This window comes from Macaca thibetana, chromosome 2 (genome assembly GCF_024542745.1).
Source record: "Macaca thibetana thibetana isolate TM-01 chromosome 2, ASM2454274v1, whole genome shotgun sequence".
Classification (NCBI taxonomy): Eukaryota; Metazoa; Chordata; class Mammalia; order Primates; family Cercopithecidae; genus Macaca; species Macaca thibetana.
Window position 1 is genome coordinate 117591009 of NC_065579.1, and position 16219 is coordinate 117607227.

Here is a 16219-nt window from a genome sequence, read left to right on the forward strand (position 1 = left end):
GGTTTTATGTGTCCAGGAATTTATTCGTTTCCTTTATATTTCCCAATTCTTTGGCATATTGTTGTTCACAGAAATCTCTGAAAATCCTTTGTATTTTTGTGGCACCAGTTGTAATGTCTCCTTTTTTCCTTTCTGATTTTATTTGGTTTTTCTCACTTTTTTCTTAGTCAACCTAATAGTTTCTTGGTTTTGTTTCTCTTTAAAAAAATACTACTTTCATTTTGTTGATTTTGTGTGTGTGTGTGTGTGTGTGTGTGTGTGTGTGTTTTGTCTCTATTTCATTTACTTCTGCTCTAATCTTTGTTATTGCTTTTCTTCTACTAATTTCTGGTTTGTTGTATTCTTGCTTTTCTAGTTCTTCCTTTTCTAGTTCCTTGAGGTGCACCATTAGGTTGTTTGTTTGAAATCTACTTTTTTGATTTATGTGTTTATTGCTATAAAATTTCCCATTAGCATTGCTTTTAGATTTTGGTATATTGTGTTTTTTTATTTGTTTCTATAGATTTTTAAACATTTTCTTCTTAATTTCTTCATTGACCATTGATTGTTGAGGAGCATGTTGTTTAATTTCCATGTATTTGTTCAGTTTTCAAAGCTCCTCTTGTTAATGACTTCTACTTTTATTCTATTTTGGTCTGAGAAGGTACTTGATATGATTTCAATATTTTAAAATTTGTGGAGACTTGTTTGGTAGCCTACCACATGGTCTATCATGGAGAATGTTCCATGTGCCACTGAGAAGAACATGTGTTCTGTAGCTGTTGGATGAAATGTTCTATAAATGTCTGTTATGTCCATTTGGTCTCTCGTGTGGTTTGTCTGATGCTTCTTGTTTATTTTCTGTCTAGATGATCTGTCCAATGCTGTAAGTAGGGTTTTGAAGTCCCCAACAATTACTGTATTACAATCTCTTTAGCTCTAATAATATTTGCTTTGTATATATAGGTGCTCCATCGGGTTCACAGAATTAGCAATTGTTCTACCCTTTTGCTGAATTGATCTCTTTATCATTGTATAATAATCTTCTTTGTCTCCTTTTACCCTTTTTTTAAACTTAAAATCCATTTTGTCTGATATACTATAGCTACTCTTGCTTACTTTTGGTTTCTGTTTACGTGGAATATCATTTTCCATCCTTTCACTTTTAGTCTATATGTGTCTTTACAGACGAAGTGGGTTTCTTGCAGGCAACATGTAGTTAGGTCTTAAAAAAAAAAATTCCATTCAGCCAGTCTATATGGAGAATTTAGATAGTTTATATTAGAGATTATTGATAGGCAAGGATTTACTTCTGTCATTTTAATTATTTTCTGGTTGTTTGACTTTTCCCAGTTTAGTGACTGGGGAAGGGTCTACTTCCACAATCTCACTCATTGTTGGTAGTCTTCAGTCTTATAGGCTTTTGGCCAGAGATACCAGTTTCTTGCCATGTGAACTTCTCCACAGGGCCGCTCAAGGACATGGCAACTTAGTTTCCTAAGAGCAAGGACTCTAAGAACTAAAAAGAGAGAAGGAGAAAGAGGGAGGCAGGGAGGGAGGGAGGAAGGCAGGGAGGGAGAAAGAGAGACAGAGACAGGGAGAGAGAGGGAGAGGGAGAGAGAGAGAGAGAGAGAGAGAGAGAACACACGTACAAGAAGTAAACCAGAATTTTTTGATAATCTAATCATGGAAGTGACATCACAATGCTTTTGCCATATTCTATTTAGATCTGAGTCATTGAGTCCAACCTATATCCAAGGAAAAGGGATTATACAAAGGCATGAGTACAAGGAGGGGTGACTGGTAACAATTTTAGAGTCTGCCTAAAAAAAATGTTTTTAAACAAGTATGTGAGTCAAAATAAGTTTTTTATCAGACAACTATTTAAAAAATTTAATATTATACTTTGGAGTTCATGATTCAATTGAATGGTTCATCAAAAAGTGATTAGAGTTAAAAATAACTTCATTATTAAAATATAAAAAACAGCAGAATTAATAATAATGCTAATCTGAAATTGAAAGATTCAACCTGACAAGTGAAACTTAAAACATGCAAATATCTTTCTATTACCTTTCAGAGCAGGTTCTGATTGGTCTCATTCTACAACTGAGGGCACCGAGGATGAGTAGGTAAGGCAACTTGCCCAAGGTCAACAGCAAGTAAATAGAAAAATTGGAACTGTAACATGGAAAATATAACTCCAGAAGCAACACTCTTAACAATTTTGCTGAAATCTTAAGATCATTAGCAGAATAAACTTTTCAGTTAATCATAGGTTGCCAGCTCACCTGTGAAGAGATCTCCCTATACCTACTATTGAGGTCACTAGTTGAGAACCAGACAGGATCATTTCTACTTCCATTTTCCTTCAACCCAACGGCACCCAGTTTGCACTAGCAAATAATTAACCTAAGGGTATATCTCACATGGACACTCCTGATTTATGACACATTTCACCATTGTCCAACCATCCATTTATTCAACCATCCATTCATATATTCATCCATCTATTCAATACTTCCAATTCATCTACACACCTGCCAAAACATTCGTCTACCCATTCCCTCATTACTTCAACACTCCTAATTTATCTACACACTCACTCAACCAACCATTAATCTACTCATCCATTCACCCATTATTTTTTATCAAGCATGATTACTCATCTTAACTGTGCTATATCCTAAATCATAATTTCTCAAACTTCAGCCATTCATACTCTAGCCTCAATATTTATAGTCCTCTCTGCATGCTTTTGTCTTTTTATAATTTTCACATATCTATTTTACTTTAAAAAATATAAATGTATCCTTTGGCTTCTTTCTAATATTTGCAAAATTGAGGGCTTTATATGCAAGTTAATTTTTCTCCAAATATACTTTAAAAGAAATTCATGAGTTCATTTAAAAAAATATTTTATCTACCATGGTTAGCAAACATTGGGATTAAATTTATTCGTGTTCTGAAGTGTTTAGATAGCAGGGAAACAGATGCCCTCACACCTCAACCCACCTTGTCTTTATTTCAAGACCTGCCCCACCTAGTAGGGGGTAGAATCTAGATCCAAAAATCTACTTAAGTCTGAGGCTCCGGTTGGAAGTAAAGGAAGGGATAAAGGGCCATCTGCCTCCCCACCCACCCACCCTCTCATCTGTCTCTGTGCAATTGACAGGTTTGAAATGAGACTGCTTTCCTAACTACCTGTGGGGCCACCCGTGAGTCAATGTTTCATATTCATTAACTAATGTACAGCTGGAGACAGTAAAACCTTTCAGTGAAGGCTGATTTCAGAGCTTGCTAAGTCAATATCCCTCCTTTGATTGTTCTCCTATCTCATAGCAGCATTTGCTTCCCTCCTAAACATTCACTCCTAGAAGTGGATATTGTAGCCTATGTTGACATTGTCTGATGCCACTTTGCAGCTTCTGAAATATGTATATTTGGACTGTTGGAGTGTATAAAAATAGAGAAAAGTTTGGTCACTCAGATTCATGAAGGGTTTTTTAAAGGCAGCTCAGGAGAAGCTTTTATTTATTTTTTTTTCCAATCCTACTCCTCTGCTTCCGATCCGTTTCTCTTTGATGCTCTGCTCTGTCTCCTCATTCTTCTCCATTCCTCCCTTCCCCTCCTTGCATTAGTCTGTTCTCACATTGCTAAGAAATACATACCTGAGACTGGGTAGTTTATGAAGGAAAGAGGTTTAACGGACTCACAGTTCAACATGGTTGGGGAGGCCTCACAGTCATGGCGGAAGACTAAGGAAAAGCAAAGGGACATCTTACATGGAGGCAGGCAAAACGGTTTGTGCAGGGGAACTCCTATTTATAAAACTATCAGATCTTGTGAGACTTATTCACTACCATGAGAATAGTATGGGGAAACTGTCCCCATGATTCAGTTATCTTCACCTAGCCTTGCCCTTGACACGTGGTGATTATTACAATTCAAGGTGAGATTTGGGTGGGTAGACAGCCAAACCATATCACCCCTCCTTCCTCCATTTCTTCTATGCTTCCCCATATTATTCCTTATTTTACCATCATCTTTCCTGCCTCCTTTTCTATTCCATCTGTTTAATTTAATAATGATTTCTTAAATGATTTTCCTGTTTATTTCAGGTCTATTAATACTGAGAAAACCATCTGGATTAACTGCTAGTTAAAAATGACTGGGGGAGAGAATTGCTTAGTTACTGGAGGTTTGAGGAAAATTTTGAGTACCTACTTTTTAGGTTGTTATAGAACATAAAATCATGTTCATAAAGCATGTATTTGGCATATAGAAATTATTTCATAAAAGTTTGTTTTATTTTTCCTTCTCTGACTCTCTTTTCATATTCAGTTAATAGAAGCAATAGTTTCTGATCACTCTTTTTTTCTAAACCATTGCGACAATCAAATTAGGTTATGTTTGGAGGAATATCTTGTTTCTATCTGTCATGTTTGACAGATAGTAAGCTTCATTTTAATCTTTGCTTTTTTTCTCAGAGATTGACTTAGGCACTCTTAATCTTTATCCCTTAGTCATGTGGCTCCATAGAATAATTTTAGTTGGAAAATTGACCATGCTTTGTTTTCCTATGCTTGAGAGAAAGCATTCATTGTATTTAAAGAAGTTAGAGCTACTGTTTGCAACTACTAAATATTCTTAGGGTGCCCCCTTCTGTTTCCTGACAGTAACAGTGTAGTTTATTTTTATTTTAGTCTGGGAAGTCTAATGCCGTTATTCTTTGTAGGAGATGTATTAAGGTGGGATAGCGTAGCATCAACTCTGGCTGGCCAGGGAGCCTAAGAACAGGGGGTGACCTAAATGGTCTACACAGGGTTGTCAGACCATCACAACAATCATACTGCTCATTATCTCTGGCAGATACCTTAATAGCCTTAGGTTTTTTTCTACAAATTCATAATATCAGCAGGGAAGAATAGTATTAGAACCCTTATTATATGTGAGAAAGCTGAGACAATTTTTTTCCATTTATAGACCCTCCCAAGTGAGAATTCCTTGATTACTTAAACCATGGGTAGGTGAACATTTTACCCACATTTTTAAGGATCTTTTGATTATAAGCAACTGAAAACAATTAGACTTCACTTGAGCAAAATAAAGGATATTATTACAAACCACAGGGGTTCCTCACAGAACCCAAAGACTGTGGGCCTTGGGCAAACAATGGAATTTGGCACCATTGTGCCATAAAGACTAATATTCCAATCCCTGCTACTTCTCACTCAGCTTCCCTCTGCCTGGCTGCTTTCTTCTTTTTCTGCTTTAAGTTTTCTCTGGTGCCTCTAATTCTAAGTCTGCATGTCTGAAACCACTGGGGCCCACTCTTTTCATTTCAATGACAAATTCTTGGTAGACAAAATGAGTTTGCCTTCCTTTGAGTTAGGATATGGCCAGAGGTACAGGGTGATATGGCAAAAACATGGAGCTTACTCCTCAGATAGTTCCTGGAAAGACTTTCTGGACAGATGACCCAACAATTGACACCTGAGCTACCTGAACAACTGCCTGTGAAAGCATATTTCTTCTGTGCTTTGAGGAAGAGCTTGTGAAGCTGACAGCCCCGCTGCTCCATTCCAGGCTAGCTCTTGAAAAGGTAATGCTTTGATGGGTGGGGCCACTTAGGAGGGGGCCAGAGACAGGGGCAATTTTCATAGGCAGCAGCTACTGACTCATCCGTAGTTCCAGTATACCTGGACACATAGTCCTAGAACCATCAGGAGAATAACAAACAGGCTCTTATTCAAGTCTGGGAGGTCGTCGAAGGATTACTGACAACTTAAATAGAGCTATTTCTGTAGGTTTATCGTTTTTCCCTAATGGTAACATATTATTATTTTATTACAAAAGCAATGCATATTTTCACTTTTCTCAAATCCTATGGAAAAGCTACACAAGTAATTGAAGCCCTTCCTAATTTCTATCCCATTGCAAGAGACAGCAACCAAATACTTACAGGTATATCATTCCAAAATAATTTCCCTTGAGTATACCAAATTATAAGTTGGAATTTACCATGAATTTGTGGTATAAAACCTAAGGTGCATGAAATATCACATTCCTTTATTTTTCTAACCAAATTCGGCCACTTGTCAGGGTTGATACAAGATCTGGTCTTGGGCATTTTGATGTCATTCCTTGGAGGAGATTGGGGGTAGGTGGGAAGGTGATAAGTTGGAGAAGTTTTATTTTTTTCTTTTTTTTTTTTTAAAAAAAAAAACCAAAAACAAAAAACGGTATCATTCTGTTACCAAGGTTGGAATGCAGTGGTGTGATTAGAGCTCACTGCAGTCTCCATCTCCCGGGCTCAAGTGATTCTCCTGCCTCAGCCTCCTGAGTATCTGGGACTATGGGCACATGCCACCATGTGTAGTTAATATATTATTATTATTATTATTATTTAGTGTTTTGTAGAGAAGAGGACTCACTCTGTTGCCCAAGCAGGTCTTGAACTCCTGGCCTCAAGTGTCCCTCCCCTCTTGGCCTCCGAAAGTGTTGGGATTACAGGTGCGAACCACTACACCCAGCCGAGACTTTCTTTTTCTACCCTGAAATCATACAAAAATGTTTGGATTTATTTTGTCCAGGAGAAAGGGGAAGCATGTCTGTTTCCATGAGTGTACCTCTCTTTGTCGTGTCATCTTGAGCTCCGCCTTTTATACCAAGCTTTGGGATGAGGCTCCTGAGGACTTCAAGTTCCATGATCCAGAACCAGTCTCCTTGGGACATAAATCTCTGCAGCTTTCCTCTTTCAGGATTTCGTAACACGTGGATGGTTCAGAGGGGTGGGCTGCAGGTCCCTACCATTCAACACCCAATTCTCCCAAACTCTGGAGAACTGACTTTCTTCCTCAAATAAAGTCATTCCATATATCCATGTAAACCATTGTGACCACTATGCTCTTTGGATGGTAACTCACACTTGCCCATAAGGCCTCTTGAAGGAATAAGCTTTTTAATGAATTATAAAACCAGGTAATTGAACTACATAATCTAGCTCTACTCTAAGTAAACTCACTTCTCTATATTATGGGCATTTAATAATTTGTCATTTTTTGAATGCCCTGAGCAGCATATAAACAATTACTTAAATGCATAGTTTTCTGTTAATTATATTAATCTTAACCGTTTCTGAAACTCCCCTATGATCCAGACACTATATTAAGTTCTTAACTTTCATTTACTAATGAAGAACACTGAACTTTGGTAATTGGCCAAGGTTATAGAGCTGTGCTGCCCGACATAAATACAATGTGAGTCACACAGGTAATTTTAAATTTATTTCATTTTTATCTTTTTGAGACAGGGTTTCACTCTGTCACCCAGGCTGGAGTGCATTGGTACAATCTTGGCTCACTGAAATTTCTGTTTCCCAGGCTCAAGTGATCTTCCCACCTCAGCCCCCAAAGTAGCTGGGAACACAGGTGCATGCCACTACGCCCGTCTCACTTTTTAATTTTTTGTAGAGATGAGTTTCTCCACGTTGCCCCAGGCTGGTCTCAAACTCCTGAGCTCACAAATTTCCCCAACTTCTGCCTCCCAAAGTACTGGGATTACAGGCATGAACCACCGTGCCTGGACATTTTTTAATTTTTTTTTTTTTTTTTTTTTTTTTGAGACTGAGTTTTTCTCTTGTTGCCTAGGCTTGAGCACAGTGGCACAATCTCAACTCACTTCAACCTCTGCCTCCCAGGTTCAAGCAATTCTCCTGCCTCAGGAAGAGAAATACTCTTCCTGAGTAGCTGGGATTACAGGCATGTGCCACCACGGCCGGCTAATCTTTTATTTTTAATAGAGATGGGGTTTCTCCATGTTGGTCAGGCTGGTCTTGAACTCTCGACCTCAGATGATCCACCTGCCTCAGCCTCCCAAAGTGTTGGGATTACAGGCATGAGCCACCATGCCCAGCCAATTTTAAATCTTTTAGAGCCACATTAAAAAGCATTTTTAAGGGGGCGGTTACAAGATGGCCGAATAGGAACAGCTCCAGCCTTCAGCTCCCAGCATAAGCAACACAGAAGATGGGTGATTTCTGCATTTCCTACTGAGTTACTGGGTTAATCTCACTGGGGCGTGTCGGACAGTGGGTGCAAGAGAGTGGCTGCAGCCCACTGAGCGAGAGTCAAAGCAGGGCAAGGCATCGCCTCACCCGGGAAGAGCAAGGGGGAAGGGAAATCCCTTTCCTAGCCAGGGGAAACAGTGACACACAACACCTGGAAAATTGGGTCACTCCCACCCTAATACTGCACTTTACAAAGAGTCTTAGCAAACAGCACACCAGGAGATTATATCCCGTGCCTGGCTCAGAGGGTCCCATGCCCACCAAGCCTCCCTCATTGCTGGCACAGCAGTCTGAGATCTAATTGCAAGGCAGCTGGGGGAGGGGCGCCCGCCATTGCTGAGGCTTGAGTAGGTAAACAAAGCAGCCAGGAAGCTCAGACTGGGTGGAGCCCACCACAGCTCAAGGAGGCCTGCCTGCCTCTGTAGACTCCACCTCTGGGGACAGGGCATAGCCGGACAAAAGGCAGCAGAAACCTCTGCAGACTTAAATGTCCCTATCTGACAGCTTTGAAGAGAGTAGCGGTTCTCCCAGCACAGAGTTTGAGATCTGAGAATGGATAGACAGCCTCCTCAAGTGGGTCCCTGACCCCCAAGTAGCATAACTGGGAGGCACCCATGCAGTAGGGGCAGACTGACACCCCACACGGCGAGGTACCCCTCTGAGACGAAGCTTCCAGGGGAAAAATCAGGCAGCAACATTTGCTGTTCAGCAATATTCGCTGTTCTGCAGACTGCGCTGGTGATACCTAGGCAAACAGGGTCTGGAGTGGACCAACAGCAAACTCCAACTGACCTGCAGCTGAGAGTCCTGACTATTAGAAGGAAGACTAACAAACAGAAAGGACATCCACACCAAAACCACATCTGTAGGACACTATCATCAAAGACCAAAAGTAGATAAAACCACAAAAACAGGGAAAAAACAGAGCAGAAAAGCTGAAAACTCTAAAATTGAGAGTGCCTCTCCCCCACCAAAGGAACATAGTTCCTCGCCAGCAGTGGAACAAAGTGGGACAGAGAATTACTTTGACGAGTTGAGAGAAGAAGGCTTCAGATGATCAAACTTCTCCGAGCTAAAGGAGGAAGTTCGAACCCATCGCAAAGAAGCTAAAACCCTTGAAAAAAGATTAAATGAATGGCTAACTAGAATAAAGAGTGTAGAGAAGTCCTTAAATGACCTGATGGAGCTGAAAACCATGGTACGAGAACTACGTGATGAATGAACAAGCTTCAGTAGCCAATTCGATCAACTGGAAGAAAGGGTATCAGTGATTGAAGATCAAATGAATGAAATGAAGTGAGAAGAGAAGTTTAGAGAAAAAAGAGTAAAAAGAAATGAACAAGGCCTACCAGAAATATGGGACTATGTGAAAAGACCAAATCTACATCTGATTGGTGTACCTGACAGTGACGGGGAGAATGGAACCAAGTTGGAAAACACTCTGCAGGATATTATCCAGGAGAACTTCCCCAACCTAGCAAGGCAGGCCAACATTCGAATTCAGGAAATACAGAAAATGCCACAAAGATACTCTTCGAGAAGAGCAACTCCAAGACACATAATTGCCAGATTCACCAAAGTTGAAATGAAGGAAAAAATCTTAAGGGCAGCCAGAGAGAAAGGTCGGGTCACCCACAAAGGGAAGCCCATCAGACTAAGAGCGGACTTCTCAGCAGAAACTCTACAAGCCAGAAGAGAGTGGAGGCCAATATTCAACATTCTTAAAGAAAAGAATTTTAAACCCAGAATTTCATATCCAGCCAAACTGAGTTTCATAAGTGAAGGAGAAATAAAATCCTTTACAGACAAGCAAATGCTGAGAGATTTTGTCACCCCAGGCCTGCCCTACAAGAGCTCCTGAAGGAAGCCCTAAAGATGCAAAGGAACAACCAGTACCAGCCACTACAAAAACATGCCAAAATGTAAAGACCATCGATACTAGGAAGAAACCGCATCAACTAACAAGCAAAATAACCAGCTAACATCATAATGACAGGATCAAGTTCACACATAACAATATTAACCTTAAATGTAAATGGACTAAATGATCCAATTAAAAGAAACAGACTGACAAATTGGATAAAGAGTCAAGACCCATCAGTGTGCTGTATTCAGGAGACCCATCTCAGGTGCAGAGATATACATAGGCTCAAAATAAAGGGATGGAGGAAGATCTACTAAGCAAATGGAAAACAAAAAAAGGCAGGGGTTGCAATCCTAGTCTCTGATAAAACAGACTTTAAACCAACAAAGATCAAAAGAGACAAAGAAGGCCATTACATAATGTTAAAGGGGTCAATTCAACAAGAAAAGCTGACTATCCTAAATATGTATGTACCCAATACAGGAGCACCCAGATTCATAAATCAAGTCCTTAGAGACTTACAAAGAGACTTACATTCCCACACGAGAATAATGGGAGACTTTAACACCCCACTGTCAACATCAGACAGATCAACGAGACAGAAAGTTAACAAGGATACCCAGGAATTGAACTCAACTCTGCACCAAGCAGACCTAATAGACATCTACAGAACTCTCCACCCCAAATCAATAGAATATACATTCTTCTCAGCACCACATCGCACTTACTCCAAAACTGACCACATAGTTGGAAGTAAAGCACTCCTCAGCAAATGTACAAGAACAGAAATTATAACCGTCTCTCAGACCACAGTGCAATCAAACTAGGACTCAGGATTAAGAAACCCACTCAAAACCACTCAACCACATGGAAACTGAACAACCTGCTCCTGAATGACTACGGGGTACATAATGAAATGAAGGCAGAAATAACGATGTTCTTTGAAACCAATAAGAACAAAGACACAACATAGCAGAATCTCTGGGACACATTTAAAGCAGTGTGTAGAGGGAAATTTATAGCACTAAATGCCCACAAGAGAAAGCAGGAAACATCTAAAATTGACACCCTAATATCACAATTAAAAGAACTAGAGAAGCAAGAGTAAACACATTCAAAAGCCAGTGGAAGGCAAGAATAACTAAGATCAAAGCAGAACTGAAGGAGATAGAGACACAAAAATCCCTTCAATTAATCAATGAATCCAGGAGCTGTTGTTTTGAAAGGATCAACAAAATTGATAGACTGCTAGCAAGAGTAATAAAGAAGAAAAGAGAGAAGAATCAAATAGACACAATAAAAAATGATAAAGGGGATATTACCACTGACCCCACCGAAATACAAACTACCATCAGAGAATACTATAAACACCTTCATGCAAATAATCTAGAAAACCTAGAAGAAATGGATAAATTCCTGGACACATACACTCTCCCAAGATTAAACCAGGAAGAAGTTGAATCCCTGAATAGACCAATAGCAGGCTCTGAAATGGAGGCAGTAATTAATAGCCCACCAACCAAAACAAGTCCAGGACCAGACGGATTCACAGCCAAATTCTACCAGAGGTACAAGGAGAAGCTGGTACCATTCCTTCTGAAACTATTCCAATCAATAGAAAAAGAGGGAATCCTCCCTAACTCATTTTATGAGGCCAGTATCATCCTGATATCAAAGCCTGGCAGATACACAACAAAAAAAGAGAATTTTAGACCAATATCCCTGATGAACATCAATGCAAAAATCCTCAATAAAATACTGGCAAATCGAATCCAGCAGGACATCAAAAAGCTTATCCGTCATGATCAAGTAGGCTTCATCCGTGGGATGCAAGGCTGGTTCAATACACACAAATCAATAAACACAAGAAACAATATTCACAAATCCAGCTTATAAACAGAACCAAAGACAAAAACCACATGATTATCTCAGTAGATGCAGAAAAGGCCTTTGACAAAATTCAACAGCCCTTCATGCTAAAAACTCTCAATAAATTTGGTATTGATGGAATGTATCTCAAAATAATAAGAGCTATTTATGACAAACCCACAGCCAATATCATACTGAATGGGCAAAACTGGAAGCATTTCCCTTGAAAACTGGCACAAGACAGGGGTGCCCTCTCTTACCACTCTGAATCAACATAGTGTTGGAAGTTCTGGCCAGGGCAATCAGGCAAGAGAAAGAAATAAAGGGTATTCAATTAGGAAAAGAGGAAGTCTAATTGTCCCTGTTTGCAGATGACATGATTGTGTATTTAGAAAACCCCATCATCTCAGCCCAAAATCTCCTTAAGCTGATAAGCAACTTCAGCAAAGTCTCAAAATACAAAATCAGTGTGCAAAAATCACAAGCATTCTTGTACATCAATAACAGACACAGAGCCAAATCATGAGTGAACTCCCATTCACAACTGCTTCAAAGAGAATAAAATACCTAGGAATCCAACTTACAGGGGATGTGAAGGACCTCTTCAAGGAGAACTACAAACCACTGCTCAATGAAATAAAAGAGAACACGAACAAATGGAAGAATATTCCATGCTCATGGATAGGAAGAATCAATATCGTGAAAATGGCCATACTTCCCAAGGTAATTTATAAATTCACTGCCATCCCCATTAAGCTACCAATGACTTTCTTCACAGAATTGGAAAAAACTACTTTAAAGTTCATATGGAACCAAAATAGAGTCCTCATTGCCAAGGCAATCCTAAGTCAAAAGAACAAAGCTGGAGGCATCATGCTACCTGACTTCAAACTATACTACAAGACTACAGTAACCAAAACAGCATGGTACTGGTACCAAAACAGAGATATAGACCAATGGAACAGAACAGAGCCCTCAGAAATAATACCACGCATCTACAATCATCTAATCTTTGACAAATCTGACAGAAACAAGAAATGGGGAAAGGATTCCCTATTTAATAAATGGTGCTGGGAAAACTGGCTAGCCATAAGTAGAAAGCTGCAACTGAATCCCTTCCTTACACCTTATACAAAAATTAATTCAAGATGGATTAAAGGATTAATGGATTAAATGTTAGACCTAAAACCATAAAAACCCTAGAAGAAAACCTAGGCAATACCATTCAGGGCATAGGCATGGGCAAGGACTTCATGTCTAAAACACCAAAAGCAATGGCAACAAAAGTCAAAATTGACAAATGGGATCTAATTAAACTAAAAAGCTTCTGCACAGCAAAAGAAACTACCATCAGAGAGAACAGGCAACCTACAGAATGGGAGAAAATTTTTGCAATCTACTCATCTGACAAACGGCTAATATTCAGAACCTACAAAGAACTCAAACAAAATTTACAAGAAAAAAACAAACAACCCCATCAAAAAGTGGGCAAAGTATATGAACAGATACTTCTCAAAAGAAGACATTTATGCAGCCAACAGACACATGAAAAAATGCTCATCATCACTTGCCATCAGAGAAATGCAAATCAAAACCACAATGAGATACCATCTCACACCAGTTAGAATGGCAATCATTAAAAAGTCAGGAAGCAACAGGTGCTGGAGAGGATGTGGAGAAATAAAACACTTTTACACGGTTGGTGGGACTGTAAACTAGTTCAACCATTGTGGAAGACAGTGTGGTGATTCCTCAAGGATCTAGAACTAGAAATACCATTTGACCCAGCCATGCCATGGGGATATACCCAAAGGATTATAAGTCATGCTGCTATAAAGACACATGCACACGTATGTTTATTGTGGCACTATTCACAATAGGAAAGACTGGAACCAACCCAATTGTCCATCAATGATAGAATGGATGAAGAAAATGTGGCCCATATACACCATGGAATACTATGCAGCCATAAAAAAGATGAGTTCATGTCCTTTGTGGGGACTTGGATGCAGCTGGAAACCATCATTCTCAGCAAACTATCGCAGGAACAGAAAACCAACCACCACATGTTCTCACTCATTGGGGGAATTGAGCAATGAGAACACTTGGACACAGGAAGGGGAACATCACACACTGGGGCCTGTTGTGGGGTGGGGGCAGGGAGAGGGATAGCATTAGGAGATATACCTAATGTAAATGATGAGTTATTGGGTGCAGCACACCAACTGGCACATGTATACATATGTAACAAACCTGCATGTTGTGCACATGTACCCTAGAACATAAAGTATAATAATAAAAAAAAATAGTAGTGATGGCTCTACAACCCTGTGAATATACTAAAAACCACTGAATTAGATGCTTTTGTAAAAAGGTGAACATTATGGTAGGTAAATTACATCTCAATAAAGTTTTTTTTAAGTATTTTTAAAAGGTGAAATTAATTTTTAAAATATTTTAACTCTATATAACCAAAAGATTAGCATTTCAATATGAAAATCAATATAAAATTGAGATGTTTTACATTGTTTGTGCCACGTCTTCAAAGTACAGTTTGTATTTTTTCCAGTTACAGCACCTCTCAATTTAGACTAGCCACTGTTGAGGGTGAAAACATGCCTTCAAATAGTTCTGCCTCATGGCTAGGCCAGGGGCATTTTTCAATCTTTTATTTTGCTTCTGTATGGAGTAGGAGAAAGAAGACGATTGCCTGGGAATTCCTGAAGGAGAATGGAATATATAAACATCACGGATTAAGGTGCTGAGATATAATATTACCTCTCCACCTCAAGTTAATGCCTGTTACTTAACACTAAGCCTTAATTAGTACATTTTTCATGGAGTGGCCTTGGGAATTCATCTTTCTCGTACACCTCATCCTTAACTCTGCTCTTATTTTCTTCCTATGATTTATTCCGGCAAAGAAGCTGATCTTTTGCAACAATTGCAGAGTCTAAGGCCTGGCAGGGTCCTAGAAATGTTTGCAGTTGTGGAGCATTGGTTTCTCCTGCCAGTGCTTTTGAAATAGAAAGACTAAGAGAAGTCTCGAGGAGGAAAGTGCCCAGAAACCAGGGCAGCATCTGAACTGCACCACTCACTTTTTGAGGCTGGGAAGAAGCTGTGACATGGAGACAAGAAGTGCTCAGTTGGGCCTAGGTGGGTAAGAGGGGAACTCAATGTGGAAGATAAGAGAAAGTTGATGTTTCAGGAGGGTATTGTTGTTGCTTTCACAGATGTTCGTGGCTGTCTGTTGAGGCCACATGGAGGCAATTAAGGCCTGGTAGGCCAGCAACTCAATAAGGCCTCACTTAGCCAATGAGGTTGCCTCAGATAGGGGCCTCAGCTATTTAAAGGTGCATTCCTTCAAGGAATTTTGTTGAGCCCAGAGGCATTATTTTATTTTTATTGAGATATAATTTATATACAGTGAAGTTCATTTTAGTATATAGTTCTATGGTGTTCTATATATAGCACCTCCTCCCAAATTATCATGTCCCTTTGTGGACAATCTCCTACTCCCACTCCTGATCCTTGGAAATCACCGATCAATGTTCTATTCCAGGAGATTTGCCTATTCCAAAAAGTTCTATGAATGGATTCATAGAGTGTGCAGCCTTTTGACTCAAGGCATTTTTCACACAACCTAATGCTTTTGAGATTTATTCATGTCGTTGTGGGTATTACTAATTTGTTCTTTTTATTGCTGCCTAGTATTTCACTGTATGGATTTCCCACTTTTCTTTATCAGTAGCTGAAAGATGTTTGGATTGCTTCCAGTTTTTGACAATCACAAAGCTGCAGTAAACATTTGTGTACAAAACGCAGAGGCATTCTAATTTTAATTTAATCAATTCCATATTTCCACACTACTTCAATTACATGTTATACTGGCCTCCCCAATGTGTCAAATTATAAAATGTATTAATACACATACACAAACACATATGTAAATAACATGCATACCCATATACACCTTCTAAAAAAATATAAAAAGATTAAAATCTTTTTCATCATTGATTCTATAACATGTAGTCCAGGATCAGCAACAGCTAACTATTTGGGGTTTTTAGCTCATTCATTAGCTTTTTTTCCCTCAAATATTCCTTTCCCAACTGATATTCACACAAACCAGTAATATCATAAATGCTTCCCTTTGGTTTCATTCCATATCACATTCATCTTATTTGCTAACCCCTGTGCTGCTCTAGACTGAGGGCTGGGATGTTCAGTATTGATGATTTACAGCTTCCTGTTGATGTTCCTGTGGAGTAAAGAAAAACTAGAGGACCCTCTGAAAAAAGTACTTCATTTTTACCCAGGAAACTATTGGTACATCTGGTAGGTTTCACTTTAAGTACTTTTCACTGAACACAAATCCAGGATTCCTATCTTTTCTAGATATCAAAAAAGAATGACATTGAAAAGTGCTATTATTG

General features: G+C 39.2%; 1 long non-coding RNA gene across 1 annotated transcript; it reads left to right on the forward strand.

Annotated features, from left to right (window-relative positions):
* Positions 1-1724: 1724 nt before the first annotated feature.
* On the forward strand, positions 1725-6861 carry LOC126948848 (uncharacterized). The gene is made up of 4 exons (XR_007723542.1): positions 1725-1825; positions 2060-2111; positions 5429-5584; positions 6576-6861. It is a non-coding gene; the product is annotated as an uncharacterized LOC126948848 (long non-coding RNA).
* Positions 6862-16219: the final 9358 nt, after the last annotated feature.